The sequence below is a fragment of the Triticum urartu genome, chromosome 4A (genome assembly GCF_056163025.1).
Source record: "Triticum urartu cultivar PI428250 chromosome 4A, HENAU_Tu73, whole genome shotgun sequence".
Taxonomy (NCBI): Eukaryota; Viridiplantae; Streptophyta; class Magnoliopsida; order Poales; family Poaceae; genus Triticum; species Triticum urartu.
In genome coordinates, this window is record NC_141876.1 from 240,789,781 (window position 1) to 240,803,742 (window position 13,962).

The window sequence follows — 13,962 nt, forward strand, 5'->3', positions numbered from 1 at the left end:
TAAGAAGAAGGTATTCCCTTTATCTTTGAAGGGAGACGCATTGATATGGTATAGGCTATGTGATGATACGAGATCATGGAATTATAGAAGATTGAAATGGGAATTTCATCAAAAGTATTACCCTATGCATCTTGTTCATCGTGATCGCAAGTATATATATAATTTTTTGCCTCGCGAAGGAGAAATCATTGCTCAAGCTTGGGGGAGGCTTAAATCAATGTTATATTCATGCCCCAATCATGAGCTTCCGAGAGAAACAATTCTTCAAAAAATTTATGCTCGGCTTTCTGAAAATAATCGCACCATGCTCGATACTTCTTGTGCTGGCTCTTTTATGATGAAGACTATTGGATTTAGATGGGATTTATTGGATAGAATTAACCGCAACTCTGAAGATTGGGACCTCGACAATATTAAGGAGTCATGTATGACACCTAGTTTTGATTGTGTTAAATCTTTTATGGATACCGATATTTTCCGTAAGTTTAGCACTAAATATGGACTTGATTCTGAGATAGTAGCTTCTTTCTGTGAATGTTTTGCTACTTATGTTGATATCCCTAAGGAGAAGTGGTTTAAATATCATTCTCCCATAGAAGTAAAAGTAGATGCACCTATTAAAGTTGAAGAAAATACATTCACTTATAATGATCCTATTGTTCCTACTTGTTATGTTGAGAAACCACCTTTCCCTGTTAGGATAAAGGATCATGCTAAAGCTTCAACTGTGGTTCGTAAAAGCAATATTAAAACATATACACCTCCTGAGCAAGTTAAAGTAGAACCTAATATTGCTATTGTTAAAGATCTCTTGTCTGATAATGTTGATGGGCATGTTATTCAGTTTTGCGATGAAACTGCTAGAATTGCTAAACCTTGTGTTAAAGATAAATATAGACCTATGCTAGGCATGCCTGTTATTTCTGTTAAAATAGGAGATCATTGTTATCATGGCTTATGTGATATGGGTGCTAGTGCTAGTGCAATACCTATTGACTTATACAAAGAAATTATGCATGACATTGCACCTGTTGAGTTAGAAAAAATTGATGTTACTATTAAACTTGCTAATAGAGATACTATTTCACCAATGGGAATTGTTAGAGATGTTGAAGTCTTGTGTGGGAAAACTAAATAACCTGCTGATTTTCTTGTTCTTGGTTCCCCACAAGATAGCTTTTGTCCCATTATATTTGGTAGACCCTTCTTAAATAATGTTAATGCTACCATAGATTGCACTAGGGATGTTATTACTGTTGGCTTAGATGATATGGCCCATGAATTTAATTTCTCTAAATTTAGTAAACAACACCGTGAAGAAGAATTGCCTCGTAAGGATGAAATTATTGGTCTTGCTTCTATTGCCGTACCTCCTAATGATCCTTTAGAACAATATTTGCTAGACCATGAGAATGATATGTTTATGAATGAAAGAAGGGAAATAGATGAAGTATTCTTTAAACAGGAACCTATGCTGAAACACAATTTGCCTATTGAAATCCTAGGGGATCTCCCTCCACCTAAGGGTGATCCCGTGTTTGAGCTTAAACCGTTGCCTGATAATCTTAAATATGCTTATCTTGATGAAAAGAAGATATATCATGTTATTATTAGTGCTAAACTTTCATAGCATGAAGAAGAAAGATTATTGAAAACTCTGAAGAAGCATCATGCTGCTATTGGATATACTCTTGATGATCTGAAGGGCATTAGTCCCACTCTATGTCAACATAAAATAAATTTGGAAGCAGATGCCAAACCATTTCGTGATCCTCAACGACGTCTGAATCCTAAAATGAAAGAAGTGGTAAGAAAAGAAATACTAAAGCTTCTAGAGGCAGGTATAATTTATCCCGTTGCTGATAGTCAGTGGGTAAGTCCTGTTTATTGTGTCCCTAAGAAGGGAGGCATTACTGTTGTTCCTAATGATAAAGATGAATTGATTCCACAAAGAATTATTACAGGTTATAGGATGGTAATTGATTTCCGCAAATTAAATAAGGCTACTAAGAAAGATCATTACCCCTTACCTTTTATCGATCAAATGCTAGAAAGATTATGCAAACATACACATTACAGCTTTCTAGATGGTTATTCTGGTTTCTCTCAAATACCTGTGTCGGCTAAAGATCAATCAAAGACTACTTTTACATGCCCTTTTGGTACTTTTGCTTATAGACGTATGCCTTTTGGTTTATGTAATGCACCTGCTACTTTTCAAAGATGCATGATGGCTATATTCTCTGACTTTTGTGAAAAGATTTGTGAGGTTTTCATGGACGACTTTTCTGTCTATGGATCTTCTTTGATGATTGCTTGAGCAATCTTGATCGAGTTTTGCAGAGATGTGAAGAAACTAATCTTGTCTTCAATTGGGAAAAGTGCCACTTTATGGTTAATGAAGGTATTGTCTTGGGGCATAAAGTTTCTGAAAGAGGTATTGAAGTTGATAAAGCCAAGGTTGATGCTATTGAAAAGATGCCATGTCCCAAGGACATCAAAGGTATAAGAAGTTTCCTTGGTCACGCTGGATTTTATAGGAGGTTCATTAAGGACTTCTCAAAAATTTCTCGGCCTCTGACTAATTTATTACAAAAAGATATACCATTTGTCTTTGATGATGATTATGTAGACGCATTTGAAATACTTAAGAAAGCATTAGTCTCTGCACCTATTGTTCAGCCACCTGATTGGAATTTACCCTTTGAAATTATGTGTGATGCTAGCGATTATGCTGTAGGTGTTGTTCTAGGGCAAAGAGTTGATAAGAAATTAAATGTTATCCATTATGCTAGTAAGACTCTAGACAATGCTCAAAGAAATTATGCTACTACTGAAAAAGAACTTTTAGCAGTTGTATTTTCTTGTGATAAGTTCAGACCTTATATTGTTGATTCTAAAGTAACTAGCCACACTGATCATGCTGCTATTAAATATCTTATGGAGAAGAAAGATGCTAAACCTAGACTTATTAGATGGGTTCTCTTGCTACAAGAATTTGATTTGCATATTGTTGATAGAAAAGGAGCTGAGAACCCCGTTGCAGACAACTTATCTAGGTTAGATAATGTTCTTGATGAGCCACTACCTATTGATGATAGCTTTCCTGATGAACAATTAAATGTCATAAGTACTTCTCATAGTACCCCTTGGTATGCTGATTATGCTAATTACGTAGTTGCTAAATTTATACCACATAGCTTCACATACCAACAAAAGAAAAAGTTCTTCTATGATTTGAGACATTACTTTTGGGATGACCCACATCTTTATAAAGAAGGAGTAGATGGTGTTATTAGACGTTGTGTACCTGAGCATGAACAGGAACAGATCCTACGCAAGTGCCACTCCGAAACTTATGGAGGACACCACGCGGGAGATAGAACTGCACATAAGGTATTGCAATCCGGTTTTTATTGGCCTACTCTCTTCAAGGATGCCCCTAAGTTTGTCCTAGCTTGTGATGAATGTCAAAGAATTGGTAATATTAGTTGACGTCAAGAAATGCCTATGAATTATTCACTTGTTATTGAACCGTTTGATGTTTGGGGCTTTGATTATATGGGACCTTTTCCTGCCTCTAATGGATATACACATATTTTAGTTGCTGTTGATTACGTTACTTAGTGGGTAGAAGCTATTCCAACTAGTAGTGCTGATCATAACACTTCTATTAAAATGCTTAAAGAAGTTATTTTTCCGAGGTTTGGAGTCCCTAGATATTTAATGACTGATGGTGGTTCACATTTTACTCATGGTGCTTTCCGTAAAATGCTTGCTAAATATGACGTCAATCATAGAATTGCATCTCCGTATCACCCACAGTCTAGTGGTCAAGTAGAATTGAGTAATAGAGAACTCAAATTAATTTTGCAAAAGACTGTCAATAGGTCTAGAAAGAATTGGTCCAGGAAACTTGATGATGCATTATGGGCCTATAGAACTGCATATAAAAATCCTATGGGTATGTCTCCGTACAAAATGGTATATGGAAAAGCATGTCACTTACCTCTAAAACTAGAACATAAGGCATATTGGGCTATTAAAGAGCTCAACTATGACTTTTCTGTGAAAAGAGGTTATTTGATTTTAGCTCACTTGATGAATGGAGAATCCAAGCTTATGAAAATGCCAAGTTGTTTAAAGAAAAGGTTAAAAGATGGCATGACAAAAGGATACAAAAGCGTGAGTTTAATGTAGGTGATTATGTACTTCTACACAACCCTCGTTTAAGATTTTTTGCAGGAAAACTTCTCTCTAAATGGGAAGGCCCCAATGTTATCGAGGAGGTCTATCGTTCCGATGCCATAAAAACCAATAACTTTGAAGGCACAAATCCGAAGGTGGTAAACGGTCAAAGAATCAAACATTATATCTCAGGTAATCCCATAAATGTTGAAACCAATATTATTGAAACCACAACCCCGGAGGAATACATAAGGGACACTTTCCAGAACGTTTCAGACTTCGAAAAGGAATAGGTATGTGGTACGGTAAGTAAACCGACTCCAAACCAATTTTAAGGCAATATTTCTCCGCTCTGGAATATTTAGAAAAATAGAAAATTAAGTAGCAGTCCAGGAAGGACACGAGGGCCCCACGAGGGTGGAGGGCGCGCCCCCCTACCTCATGAGCTCCTCGTGTGCCTTCCGGACTCCGTTTTCTTGCATGATACGTATTTTGGTCGATAAAAATTCATTATATAATCTCCCGGGGGTTTTGACTCCCGTATCATGCAAAAATCTCCTGTTTTTATTTCGAGCTGTTTTTCTGACAGATCTAGATTATCATGACGTCCCTAAGTGCTTCCAAGGACAAGTTCTTCGAGGTCATCAACCCTTACCTCGCAGAGGTTCTGCGACACCCTCAAACCATTGAGATGCGTGATGGGTTGCTGCACCTCCGCGATGCTGAGGCACCAAAGGGAACCGAAAGCATGGAGACGAGGCTCAAAGCAATCGAGCAACAAGTTTTCAAGTGCCAGGGGATGGTGGAGCGTGGAATCAACGCTAGCCACACGATGCTCGCGGAGTTCACTAACAACTACAAGCCGGATGCCAAGAACACCGAGGAGGCCATCTTCAAGCTATATGAGAAGATCGAGCACCTCCAAGACCAAATCTAGGACCTGCAAAACCAAAACTGTGAGTATGAATATATATTCAAAAGAATGAGTTTGGCTGCAGATTCGAGGATTCCGGAGACTCGATCATCCTTCTATGATGGTGAACCTATGCATTGGAAGATGGATGACAAGCCTGCATCATCAACAACACCTCCACCTTCTTCACCAACCAAGGAGATATAATAACATGGGCATGGGCACTCCCCTTGGCAACCGCCAAGCTTGGGGGAGGTGCCCCGGTATCGTATCACAATCACAACTCCTATCTTTACCGTTTTCCTTAGTTCGATCCTATCAGTAGTATTTTGATCTAGTAGAATAAAGTTTGTGGCATGATCTAGTCATGAGTTTTGCTTTATTATCCTTCTGTGTAATCGAGTCCTTGAGCTATATAATAAACATTAGTGATTGAGTCAAGGGCTTGTTTATTTTTGCCATGATCCCAAGTAAAAGAAAAGAGAGAAAGAATAAGAAGAAACAAAAGTTCATATTGATCTTATTGATAGTAATGACTTCACATAGAAAGAGTGTGATGATTAAAAGTTGTTGGGAGTTGGCAGACATAGCTTTGGTCATCGTTGCAATTAATAGGAAGTAATAAGGAAAGGGAGGTTTCACATATAAATATACTATTATTGACATCTTTTACGATTGGGAGCACTCATCAAAATATGACATGTTAAAGAGTTGATGTTGGACAAGGAAGACAATGTAATGGGTTATGTTTTCTTAAATCTGAGATAAAGTATGTTGTCATGGATCATCCAACATGTTGAGCTTGCCTTTCCCCCTCATGCTAGCCAAATTCTCAGCACCAAGTAGAGATACTACTTGTGCTTCCAAATAACCTTAAACCAGTTTTGCCATGAGAGTCCACCATATCTACCTATGGATTGAGTAAGATCCTTCAAGTAAGTTGTCATCGGTGCAAGCAATAAAAATTGCTCTAAATATGTATGATTAGTGTGGGAGAAATAAGCTTTATACGATCTTGTGATGTGGAAGTAATAAAAGCGACGGACTGCATAATAAAGGTTCATATCACAAGGGGCAATATAAAGTGACGTCCTTTCGCATTAAGACTTTGTGCATCCAACCATAAAAGCGCATGGCAACCTCTGCTTCCCTCTGCGAAGGGCCTATCTTTTATTATTATCTTCTACCTTATGCAAGAGTCATGGTGATCTTCACCTTTCCTTTTTACATTTTATCCTTTGGCAAGCACAATATGTTGGAAAGATCCTGATAGATATATATAATTGGATGTAGGGGGGCATGAGTTATTATTGTTGACATTACCCTCGAGGTAAAAGGTTGTGGGGCGAAACTATAAGCCCCTATCTTTCTCTGTGTCCGATTAAAACTCCGTAACCACAAGTATTGCGCGAGTGTTAGCAATTATGAAGGACTAGATGATAGTTGAGTATGTGGACTTGCTTTTTAGCTCTGACATAGACTCTTTCTGATGTTATGATAAATTGCAATTGTTTCAATGACTGAGGTTATAGTTTGTTGGTTCTCAATAAGGTTTCTGATTCATACTTCTGCATTGTGAATAGATCATCACTTGAACATAAGTAATCATATGACAATATCTATGTATGTCACTGTTATGAGAATAATCATGATGCCCTCATGTCCGTATTTTATTTTTATCGACGCCTCTACCACTAAACATGAGGACATATTAATTGTTATCGGCTTTCGCTTGAGGACAAGCGAGATCCAAGCTTGGGGGAGTTGATACGTCCATTTTGCATCATGCTTTTATATCGATATTTATTGCATTATGGGCTGTTATTTCACATTATGTCACAATACTTATGGCTATTCTCTCTTATTTTACAAGGTTTACATAAGGAGGGAGAATGCCGGAAGCTAGAATTCTGGGCTAGAAAAGGAGAAAATATTAGAGACCTATTCTGTGCAACTCCAAAAGTCCTGAAACTCCATGGAATACCTTATAATAAATAATGAAAAATCCTCGCCAAAGATGAAGACCAGGGGGACCACACCCTTCTCACGAGGGTGGGGGGCGCCCCCTAGGGCGCGCCCCCTACCTCGTGGGCCCCCTGGTGGCTCTCCGATGACCATCTTCTCCTATATGAAGTCTTTCGTCGAGAAAAAAATAACAAGCAACCTTTCGGGACGAAACTCCGCCTCCACGAGGCGGAACCTTGGCGGATCCAATCTAGAGCTCCGGCAGAGCTGTTCTATCGGGGAAACTTCCCTCCCGGAGGGGGAAATCATCGCCATCGTCATCACCAACGCTCTTCTCATCGAGAGAGGGCAATCTCCATCAACATCTTCATCAGCACCATCTCATCTCAAAACCCTAGTTCATCTCTTGTATCCAATTCTTGTCTCCAAGTCGGGGATTGGTGCTAGTAGGTTGCTAGCAGTGTTAATTAGTCCTTGTAGTTGATGCTAGTTGGTTTAATTGGTGGAAGATCATATGTTCAGATCCTTTATGCATATTATTACCCCTCTGATTATGAACATGAATATGCTTTGTGAGTAGTTACGTTTGTTCCTGGGGACAAGGGAGAAGTCTTGCTATCAGTAGTCACGTGAATTTGGTATTCGTTCGATATTATGATGAGATGCATGTTGTCTAGCCTCTAATGGTGCTATCTGAACGTCGACTACATAACACCTCACCATTATTTGGGCCTAGAGGAAGGCATTGGGAAGTAATAAGTAGATGATGGGTTGCTAGAGTGACAGAAGATTAAACCCTAGTTTATGCGTTGCTTCGTAAGGGGCTAATTTGGATCCATATGTTTCATGCTATGGTTAGGTTTACCTTAATACTTTTGTTGTAGTTGTGGATGCTGGCAATAGAGGTTAATCATAAGTGGAATGCTTGTTCAAGTAAGAACAACACCCAAGCACCGGTCCACCCACATGTCAAATTATCAAAGTACCGAACGCGAATCATACGAACGTGATGAAAACTAGCTTGACGATATTCCCATGTGTCCTCGGGAGTGCTTTTCCTTATATAAGAGTTTCTCCAGGCTTGTCCTTTGCTACAAAAAGGATTGGGCCACCTTGCTGCACTTTATTTACTTTTGTTACTTGTTTCTCGTTACAAATTATCTCATCACAAAACTATCTGTTACCACTCATTTCAGTACTTGCAGAGAATACCTTGCTGAAAACTGCTTATCATTTCCTTCTGCTCCTCGTTGGGTTCGACACTCTTACTTATCGAAAGGACTACGATAGATCCCCTATACTTGTGGGTCATCATTGAGTACATTTGTACTCATGTTTACTTAATTTATGTTTTTGCATAGGAGACTTCAGTCTCTCTAATAGTTCCACATGGGTTTCGATAATTATCTTGGGAATCCCGGATAGAGGCCTGGATCCTATGGAGGATCTTGTAGATAGACAGGCTTCCTAGCCTTCTTTCTTTTCAGCTGTTTGTACTCAGACAGGTTTATGCTTCCGCTTGTTGCTTGTATGACTTTATATGTTGGGTCATCAAACCCATGTTTTTAATATCATGTTATGTATGGCTCTTTAGGGCCTCTTAAGTAAAATACCTTGAGTCGTAGAGTTATGTTGTGATGCCATGTTGTACCAACACATACTTGCATGTTCTGCGTATGTATGATGTGTATTACTCTGTGTTGGGTCACGACAGAATGTATGGATCCTAGTCTATACAAGTAAATGTCAACCAACTGAGAGGACTTTCGCAACAGTATAAAACTTGGAGAAAATTAGCCCATTAGACCAGAAGGGGGTGCATTATTATCTGCTAAAATAACAATAAAATAAGGGCAATTGAGCTTACTAAAATATGTGACACGGTATACATATACATGTATAAAATTGTTACTACAAAAAATTAGATTATTGACAGATTCGTTGCTACAACTAAGAAGTAATTTCGTAATTTAATTTTAACAATACAAATTTTTGGGAAATTAAATGATCAAAATTATACCTTTGAGACAATGAAAAGCCTAATACACCGTATAATTTAGCATGGAACGGCCACATCCCCTTGTCTGTTTTTTGCTGTATATACAATGATATAGTGGGCATTTCTATAGGCATATGTGAATATTAATTTGGCGGGTCATTTTAAATTGGCAGGTTATAATGTGTAGGCACTTTATAAAACAAGGATGTAGAAGGTGGACTTGACTAGCATCTTATTTTGATTGACATGCTAACTTTGCTCTAAGGACCACAACTATTTAACGATTTAACCCCAATAATATGTTTTGATGGTCCAAAAGATAACACAAAATGAGAAATTTACAATTCATTTTAGTAACTGGCATTAAACCTTTGACATGTTTATTGGAAAATAACAGGACTTGTGCCCCTTTTAGATCCTCATGCCAAAGAACCTTTTCTGAAGAATTATATATTATGTTTCTCTTCAGTAAAATCCACCAGTCATCAGATATAACAAGAATATATTATGAATCTAACGATGATATAATAGTTAGTTTAGGATTAAAAAGGATCAATTTACCTAGAGCAGATTTGGCATCATCAAGTGATGATTCAACAACACCATCAATAACATATATTATAGCATGGGCCTCTTGGTAATATTTTTCCTAGATCGTGCATAGGCCAACCTATCAAGCAAGCAAATGGTGTCTTGGCTGGAAAATGGCAACTCATATGTGGATTAGCTTATATGAAATTCTTGTTACACACAAAAGGTGTTATCTACCAGTGGAATTCTTAACAAGAACATGGAGTATATGCAAGAAAACAATGCAGATAAGGCTGCAATAATGGGCCATATACTCATATCACATGCTTCCCTAATACCTTATTAGACAAAACACAACACATTGTCAAAATCATGGAAACAATCCAACCATGCGAAAATAATGAGTAAAATACACTACAGGTCCTAAAAGTATTCCAAGTGTGTCAAGAAAGGTCCTAAAGGTTTGAAATCGTTCACCATGGGTCCTATATGTGTATTTTACCCGGGTCCTTTAGGACTTACTTGACACACTTGTAATACTTTTCGGAACTGTGGTGAATGACTTACACACATTTAGGACTTGAGGTGAATGATTGCAAACTTTTAGGAACTACTTGACACACTTGGAATATTTTTAGGACCTCCAGGGTATTATACTCAAAAATAATCAAGTGGGGCATGCATTTCCTTGTTCCAAATACAAAAAAAATCATGAGTACCTCATATTCTATGCTTACCACTGATACACTATTATAGCCCTTCAATCTTAAGATATACAACCCCCGGATGTTACAAATTCAAACCAACATAGGTTGCAAGTCCAATTAACCTAACATCATACACGATAGATAACCAACCACAATAAATGGAGTATCCCCAATTTCCCATTAGAATTTTGGACCAGATGTTCGCATTGACAATCTTACATTGCCTCCAAGATCCCAGAAAATAAGTTTTGTATTTTGATCCTCAATACGACCAATGTTAAGTCCAACAGTAGGAACAATAATATCTTGTGGAACTCCTTCCGTTTCAGATAAGTTGATTTCAACTTTTCCAACAATGTGTGGAACATGAATTATAGGAAGTTAGAAGCAAGTTGATACAGTAGGTGATGATGTTAGTATACAGGTGTAGATAACATCACATGTTAGAACATATTTTGCTGAAAAATATATGAAGAAAAGCAGCATTGGCACAAATCTTCTATATCTAAATAGGATCCCTTCACACTTTTCCTGCCTACCCATGCAACCACATCATCCCTTTTATACAACATGTTGCATGCACATTGAAACTTTCGCCACATCCTGACTTTCTTCTTGTGCGTGGGCTACGAAACCATTCCCCATTTTCTTTTCCCTAAGCTGCCCAAGCCAAGTTTTTGTAAGCGGGCTCTATAGTTGCGCCCTATGGCCCACCCAAATTAGCCCCAACATTTCCTTTCACTTTGCCTCTTCATTTTCTAAAAAATGCCTTTTCATTGCATCGAATCGACCAAATACATTTCTCCCCGTCGACCATTCCTCTTCATGTACTCTTCTTCCTCACATTGGATCGTCTTTCTCTCCTCATTCTGGAACCATCTCATTCTATTGGACTGTTCAGCAAATTCAATATTATTTTCCTATTACTTTCTCAGTTAATTTTGTTATCCATGCCTCTGCAGGTACGAATGATCTTACTGTACATCTTCATTAAAGATCAACACCACTTGGCTCACACCCGACGAATCGTCGATGCATATGTGCTCAGGAGTTTAACCGCGTCATCCGACAGATCATAATCTTTGGCTTCATCCTTTCTCCAATCCGTGGATTCACATGGGTTCTTCCTCCGTGAGGTGTCATATGCTCACCTAACAATATGGATATGGCACTCTCTCCCTCTCTTACTAGGATGGCTCATAATGGAATTTTCATGGTGGATTTTAGTTTGCAAGTACATTTACACATAGTTCCCTATCCGTATGGTTTTTTTCTCAAGAATCCCCTTCTAGTAGGTTCAATCAGACGGAGTACTTATTGCTAGAAGTTAGAAATCTGTATCTTCGCTCTTTCTTCTCGTGCAACATGCAGCCATGCCAAAATATGTGCCGATCAATATATCACATTTTTGTGGCAGCCCCAACTCAACCTTCCTTGTGTATTTTATTTACTGATTTTGTGTGCTTCATCGAGTTGAGCCACGAGGTGTCTCTATGTAAGTTGTAATGCCCCGGAGACCATTGTTTTTGAGTCGCACGACTAGTCATCGACTACTCGACGAGTCGCACTGCTAGGGTTGACTCAAACCCCTCCAATAGTCTAGACTATTCGCGACTAGTCAATTTGCCAGGCTCGACTCATCACGGGTCGCTACCCCAAAACGACTCATCGACTCGAAAACCTTTCCAGACAATGCCATCGGTTACTGCCCATTACTCCTGATGGAATCTAGACTAGCCCCACATATCAATACTAGTCTTCCCCGCTCACTTTGTCCTCACTCGTGCGCACCTAGGACCAACTTCCCAGTTAGTCACCCATCCTGAAATTGCTCCAAGTTGAGCATGCTTAAGTTTGGAGTTCTTTCCGACTGGGTGATAGCTCTATATTTCACAAATTTTAGAGCTCATTTGTTGCATGTTCTCTTGATATATCATGTACCATTGAACCAAATAGTTATCCATTATGCATGATTATCAGTATCTACACTTTTCCTTGTGAGCATTGCACCTTTAGTATTTTACTTCATTATCATTAGTTTTCTTGTGTCTACAGGTGTGTTGGAGAAACCTAGGACCAAGTACGATGAAAGGACCAAGGATGGGTTCAATACGGAGTCAACTAGGGTCCAGACAGCCACTCCGGAGGTAGGAAAAAGTTTTTTTTTTCAAAGTGCTCCAAATCAACATATGAAACCAGGAATGGATCGACATCGTTAATATGAATCCAACCAGCCCAAGAACAAAAAATTCTGAGTTTGCATGAAGAAATGGTGATCATTTTACCGGAAGAGGTCACATCAAAAGACGACATCCATGTGACACATGCGGTTGTTTTGGGGGGAGTATGATGTGTAGACAGCTCCGAAAGTTGCCCTTCCAGATGGGATTCTTCACCGGTTTCACCCCTGTTCTATCTCGGGAGGTCCTTGGCTCGTAGAGAAGAGATTGGGAGAGGATTTGGCTCATTGAGAGCCCTTGGATGAAGCCCATCAAGAGAGGAGGCTAGGGAGGCTCCTTATATACACCTCCTCAATGCTAGCCGCCGACATACCATCTCATAATCCATCTTCCATCACATATCATTCATCCACAACCATCTCCATTGCTGCTCGACCACCAATAGAAGGAGGGACAATGCAAAGGGAAGAGGAGGAGGCTCTGCCGCCATAAGCACCGGCCGCCGGGCTGGTGCCCTTACACCGGCGCCGTCACTAGCGCCACCCCCATCTCCATCTCCCTCACCATCGGTGTGGGCATCATCATCACCATCATCACAGCATCGCTGTCTCCACCATCACCAGCATGCCTTCTCCCTTCATCGGCTTGATGTCAGCTTGTAACTTGTCCTTAACCTTCATGTCTTTGTTTGAGTAGTTGAACTAGTTCTTGAGGATATGGTTGAACCCATTATGATAACTGTTGCGATCCAATATTACATGTACATGATTCAAGTTAGTAACCTTCACAAATGTTGAGAGGAATGCTCACTCACATTTGTGCCTTGTGCCGTGAATTATATTATTGTCGTTGTGAAGGGTTGGGGCGTTGGGGTAATTTGAGGTGACAGTAAAATCCTCGATTCCTCGCCATTGCAATTTATGGGGGAGTTACGGAGAGCCCTTAGAGAGGCTGTGTCCATGGGATTAACCCTTAATTATCATGAATTGTAACCCTATGGGGGAGACTATGATGGTGTCATGCATGGTACGTAGTCTACCTCGAGTAGAACATGTACTATACGTGACTCCGCCCACTTATGCATTTGACCAGTTACTAGAGGATACAATAGTTCATATTAGTGGTAGTGATTCTGGAACCCTCAATAAAGCCTTACTACTAAAGCATCATTATTAGTAACTGATATGTCCCAAACGTATCTACTTCTCCAAACATGTTTGCTCTTGTTTTGGACACTAATTTGCATGATTTGAATGGAACTAACCCGGACTAGCGTTATTTTCAGCAGAATTGCCATGGTGTTATTTTTGTGCAGAAATAAAAGTTCTTGGATTCGGCTGAAAATTTATGGTGATAATTTCTAGAATATATAAAAATATTGGCGAAGAGAATTACGAGAGGGGGGCCACCCAGGAGCGTAAAGCTCGGGCGGCGCGCCCATCCCCCAGGGCACACCCACAGGCTTGTGGGCCCCTGAAA

General features: G+C 39.3%; 1 pseudogene; it reads right to left on the reverse strand.

The window, feature by feature from the left end:
- Window positions 1-13,163, reverse strand: part of LOC125554752 (ADP-ribosylation factor-like protein 3) — a 61,293-nt pseudogene extending 48,130 nt beyond the window's left edge.
- Between the last annotated feature and the right edge of the window lie 799 nt (window positions 13,164-13,962).